Below are 6,173 nucleotides of genomic sequence, written 5' to 3' on the forward strand. Positions count from 1 at the left end.
CCTAAATTTTACAAACTGTTAAATTGGACTGTTTTGACCCTTTTAAGAAAGAACCCTTTACATTTTGCACAGTTGAGTTTTTTTAAAAGAAAATGAATTATGTTTGTGGCCTAAATATTCTTGTATATGCTCCCTTTACAAAATGTACTCGTCATATATGTTTTTATAAAATCCCAGATTTAGTATCAAAAGATAAGACATTGATTTTAAAATCCAATTCGTTTTTGGGCCTTAGGACACTTTACTGAATTTCTTTAAAAAACAATAGCCTAGAAAAACCTTTGATCATGGGTTCGTTTGCTTTAAAAAATTAAACGAGACTTGACCCAAAGAAATGTTTTTATTTATTTAAAGAAACAATCGGTGTGGGCCTTGGACCAAATATACCTCGTCTGGCCACTTAGTGTATGGGCCCTAATCTCCTTTTATTAGCCTCAGATTTTTTATATAGAAAAACCAAACAAAATTTCCTAGCCCAAATGGTGACTTTATACAAATCCTTATTTTTGAAGACCAAATTGAAATGTGTTTCGGCCCAAAAGATTCTTTGAAAACATTCAGTTTTAAGGAAAAGACTCGGGTGGGTTTTGGCCCCAAAACATTGTGTTATTATTAACTCATGACCAGAAAAGAAACATGTTTTGACAGTCTTGAAAGATAAAAGGAAATTTTTGTTTAATCTATCTAATTTTATACCACACGTTATACCATCTTTATTTAAAACAGACCTCTTTGGCTCCGCGCTTATTAAAATAAAAAAGTAGTTCATTTTTTTCCATTTTTTATTGCCAAAATCAGTACGCATTTTAATTTTTTTCCAGAAAAAGAAGTTTTTTGGTGCTAAAGTCAGTATAAACGGCATATGCACCGTTTGCCTAAGATGCCTAATTCATAATATAATAGTTCCAATAATGTTTGTGGGTTTTACAAGTACCGAATACAATACAAATAGGCAAAAATAGGAAAATATAACGGCGTAAAGTGAAATGGGGTGTACCAAACCCAACCATTTTCACCCATGGTTAGGCCTTCATGTCAATTTTACCCATGACTCGACCTTCAATATATTAGCTTTCCTTTCTTCTTTTTGGACTCAAATACACTTGAAAGAATTTTTCCAATTGGGCTTTAGGTGGCTGGACTTCGGTCCAAGTGGCCATGCAATGGAGAGGGGAAAACAAAAAGACCCCGGTTAGTTTATATTTTACTGTTCCTATCATTCACATTAAAATACGCACATAATATACACAACACATTACTGTTTACAAGTCCCATTCTATGCATAAATATACACATATATAAGCAACATATCATGTTTATTCACAAGCTCATGTGAGGGGCATGTGTGTGTTCCATGTACTCAAACTCAAATCCCAAACTAGGTGGTGGAAGGCCAAGTCATCACCCCCCCCCCCTTTATTCATGATGCCGCACAAGTTCCATGAGGTTTCATGAACCTCCGGCATGGCTGGTCACTAAGGAAGGGTTCAAACTAGACCCTCTTTTACCTAAACTGCCTCTCAAGCAACAACCATGGAAGACACAGATCCACATACACACACAGATGGCTCAGAATAAATAGGATAGGCACAATATACATGTATATTGAACAACTATCAGCCAACAAGAATAGATGAGACAAGTAAAGAAGAGATTAAATGACTTGAACATCAAAATAAAAGCAATCGGTATGGGCACAATGTGGCCTAGACTAAACTTAAACCAAATAATCACAACAGTGACATGTCACATGAAAGCAATGCAATTTTGGACAATATTGAATCAAGTAGATGTGGTAAAGTACAGAGACACACAAGGATAAGGAAGAAAAAAACATCCTCTAGGTATAGTACAACCACAACAGGTTTGGTATGCATGAAGTATATGTAGAACTATCTAAGTATACCCCTCAAATGAGCCTAGACATTTTACGGGAAATTCAAGCGAAGACTCTTGCCATTTTTTAGGACATTATGTTCCAAAGTCTAAGTGATTCCTCTAGAGAAGTCAAAGAATAAACAGAAGGAAACAAATTATAATCTTAACAGGTATGGTATAACAAAACCAAGTACATGAAAATTAGCGTCCCTTTTAAAATGGAACAGCCCTTTACTGGCCCGATGCTATATTACTTCTCACATAATCCAATTCAAGACACAAGCAATAATGAAAAATCAAACTACGACCATTTGTAGAAACAACTGTCAAGAGACTTTTAAGTCATCATGATCCCATATAGGATATACAAGTCTCTGGTACAACAGTTACATCTTCATACATAACTTAAGCAAGCAGGAAAGTCAAAGTCCCAGAAATGCAAGGAAATTTCACATTTTTTGTAAGTTCAGAGTTAGAATTTTCCACACCTTTACTCTTGATTCTATTCCATTTGCAGAAAAGCCTAGATTAGGTTTAAAGGGATGCACCTAATTTAGTTATGGCCTTATCTTAATCTTCATTTTTTCAAAACTGGACAAGTAACACATATTATGACTAACTTTTAATACTGCACAGAAGGAAAACACATTCTTCAAACATAACCAGATTAGGTTTAGCTTTATCTTTTACTGGGACTTTAGATTAATGGACTCACAACACAGTTCAAAAAAGAAGATGGAAAGGAAGCATGACTTATTATCCAAAGTATCACAAAGAAAAGGGTCAAATATAACCCACCCCCCCCCCCCCCCCCCCAGCCTACATTGTTGTTTTGAATAAATGCAAACCTTTAACCTCCTTATTTTTTAAAAGGCACTATTAGGACTTAGGATACAAGGGGCGAACAGATCACCTTTCAAAAATACAAGTTGAAACCACATCAGTGCACATAGAATCCACATAGGGTGTAAATCATGATCCTAACTTAACCAAATGTTAAAGAGTTTATCATATATTATCATGTCATCTTCATAAAGAAAAAACACTTCTACTTTATTTGCCAAAACAATCAATATTCTCTTTTCGAAAACAGCTTTTTCCTTTTCCAGTTTCATTACAATTTCCAAATCTTCATACATCATCTAAACTAATCCAACCATTTGCTTAAGACAAATCAGGACAAATACAACCAAGTCAGGCTAATCAGTCCTAGTGAACAACTAACAAGTGTACAAGAAGTTTCATATTTTAGGACTCAATAACCGTAACAGAATAACAAGGAAACACCAAAGTGCAAAGGTAGGAGGTTATTCCCCCATAGGTTTGAGAGGGGTGCCATGACAACCTTTTATTTAGGAGAAAAGATACTATGGGTCAAGCAATCCTTGACCCTTTCTCAATCCTCTCCTAAGATGTCTTTAAAAGACCTTCCCCATCTAGCCAAGTGGTTTTAAACCTCAACCCCTACACTTATGATTATCCTTTATCATATACCAAAAGAGACTGGACAGTTTACAGATCAAAGACAAATGCTTTTCTCTTAAGTTCCCAACTATTGTTTTTTTTTTCCTTTCTATTTCTTCATACTCTTCTTTTACGTTGATTAGCATCATAAGGTTTTCTTCCTATCTGTTTCCATCTTTAAGCCTAGGCAGCTTGAAAATCGGGAGTTATTATTATTACATCAACCACTTACACACACAGGGGAGCAAAGAAAGAATTCATGTCTCAAGGCAAAAGCCTTAGTCCCCAAACTATCCAGGACTTGAACAAATCAAAACCAAGTTATTTCCTTTCATTCTTCTTTTAACACTTAAACTTATGAAATTGGAACACTTATAATCACTTATCAAATTAAGACCTATACATGGATGAAAAGCAACACAGATGCAAGAGCATAGCATATCAGTCCCTTTTTCATAACAAATTTACTTCAACCTTTAAGTAATGTAACTAATAGGGCAGGACCAACAAGAAGAAATCACAAATAAGAGAACAGGCCTCTCTCTTAGACATCATTTCATTCTATTTTTTACACTTTTTTCAATTTCAACATGATCATGACTAATCTACAGGTTGACAGCCAACTTATTAGCAGTTGTCCACTGGATTAACTCTAAATAGTCTTCTAATGAGGACTTAATCCTATAGTTCCTACAGTTAATCACTTCTTTCCATTTTCACTTTTCCCCTTTTTATCAAACACTGCACATTTAGGGGGGTAGACCATTCCTAGGTGAAGGACTTGTGACATAAGCCAACAAAGCAAGCATGTGTATAGGCAACAAATTCAATCAAGAAAACCAGCCTTGAGCAAAACCAAAAAGGGAAACAGAATTCAGGCTCAAATACCTTAATCATATTGGTTCTAGGATTTGCTATAAGTCATGAACAATTAGCACACCTTTGCCACAAATCACAGGTGATTACACATAGTCTAGCCTACATTAAGTGATAAGACAACCACATATACTGCCATGAACAATCCACCAATCTATAAGCCTAAAACATGAACCTGATACTCCATTGTTTTAGTATAAATTGACAAACAAACAAACAATTGATTTATCTTGTCTTACTCTATTCTAGGTAAGCAAGATCATTTAAGAGGAAAAGAAAGAAGAAATAAGGTAATTTACTGTTATATGTTCAGAGGTTCAGCAAACAGGTTTAACTTCTACCTAAGTGTTCATTTACTTATTTATTTTTTTATTTTTTTTAAAAGGAAACACATCAGGAGTTATATCCAAACCATCTTGTCAGGTTTAAACAACCACAGTTAAGACCTTTGACAAAAAAGACTTCACTTCACAATAGAGGCATTTCATGACTAATTAACAAAGTATGGACTTAATTGTAATCACAAGCACATATTACAAGCAAATCACCCACATTCATCTATATCACACATAGATTGTCTCACCTCTTTTCTTTTAAAATAAGTTGAACTTCCTATATTGACTCTACTTAGAATCATAATCAATAAACTAACAAAGCATTCAAGAAAGAAAGGAAAGGGAAAGGGATTTTCAAAAGCACTACACACGCACTTTTATAGTGAACATAGAACCTTAAGACCACATGAACAAACAATAACCAATAAGTGATTCAAGCAGCCTACTTCCCAAATGAACTTCACAATAACATTTGCACTAAATCTTATTGTATTTGTATCAAATAAAACACATGTTAAGCATAGAACCAAACAAGGCATACTTAGCAATAAGCACCATCAGACATATAAACATAGCTAACTCACAAACATATTTAAACTAGGCAGAATACTAAATAAAAAAATGAAATGAATTAAGGTTTACCCTTTATGTGCGCAGCCAAGAAAAGAACGGATTTGGGAGCCTCTGTGCTTCCACACCTCAGCAACCTAGCCACACACATACGGAAAAAAAAATTGAACTAAGTGCCAAATATTTTAACTAACAAACCCAAACTATTCAGTCTAGTTTTTTTTAAAAAAAATCTTTTACTAAGAAGTTTTTTGAAAAATCTGAGTTTTTCCATTTCTTTTACTCTCAAATTTCTCTATATTTTTTGCTCTTTTTTTTTTCTTTTTTCCTTTTTTTCCCAACATGTTCTCGTACGAGGATTGGGGTTCTATTTATAGAACCCCAAATTTCAACTGAAACCAAACAACAACGATGTGGTACAAAACCTCTTTTTTTATAATCAAACCCAATAGACAACAAATCGACGACCCAGATCCTAAGGCAAGCCAACACACTGTCAAATCTGACCCAGCAAACGTAGACCAATAGTAATAATGCAAGCAAAAATAAACTTTAAAGCAAAGATAATGACGATTTTGACTAAAATTTTGAAAAACAGAGTAAAGTAAGGATTTATTACAACATTTGGACAAAAGAAATCGTGGGACCAAGCGAATCTTTGACATTTCACCACAAAGAGCGTACAAACGCTATGCATGTCAGCATAAGCTTGTAAAAATGCCATTTTTGGCATGAGAGAGGCAGGGAAAAGCATGGCGGCTATCTAGGGTTTCACGAGAAAGAAAAGAAAGAGAGAGAAGCGGGGTGGGGGGATGAAAAATGAAAATAAAGGCGTTGGGGGGAGGGGGGATATACCGATCGTTTAATTAAAAGGGATTGGGCCGGGTCTCAGCCTGGCTTGGGCTGGACTCGGTCCAAATTCCGAATTTAATTTAAATGGGGCCTTAACTTCATGTAGACACCAAGTGTATATATGTGTGCGTGTGTGTGTGTGTGTGTACATTGGGTATATCTAATACCTAAAAATAATTGGAAAGTTTTTTTTTTTTA

General features: G+C 34.9%; 1 long non-coding RNA gene across 2 annotated transcripts; it reads right to left on the reverse strand.

Moving 5' to 3' along the window:
- Nucleotides 1–888: 888 nt before the first annotated feature.
- Nucleotides 889–5,943, reverse strand: LOC132618163 (uncharacterized). Of its 2 annotated transcripts, none has more exons than XR_009574008.1 (3): nucleotides 5,746–5,943; nucleotides 5,196–5,260; nucleotides 889–1,136 (listed from the first exon to the last, which is right to left on the reverse strand). It is a non-coding gene; the product is annotated as an uncharacterized LOC132618163 (long non-coding RNA). The 2 variants fall into 2 exon arrangements; XR_009574007.1 differs by having other exon boundaries at nucleotides 5,743–5,943.
- Between the last annotated feature and the right edge of the window lie 230 nt (nucleotides 5,944–6,173).

The sequence above is a fragment of the Lycium barbarum genome, chromosome 11, assembly GCF_019175385.1.
Source record: "Lycium barbarum isolate Lr01 chromosome 11, ASM1917538v2, whole genome shotgun sequence".
Lineage (NCBI taxonomy): Eukaryota > Viridiplantae > Streptophyta > Magnoliopsida > Solanales > Solanaceae > Lycium > Lycium barbarum.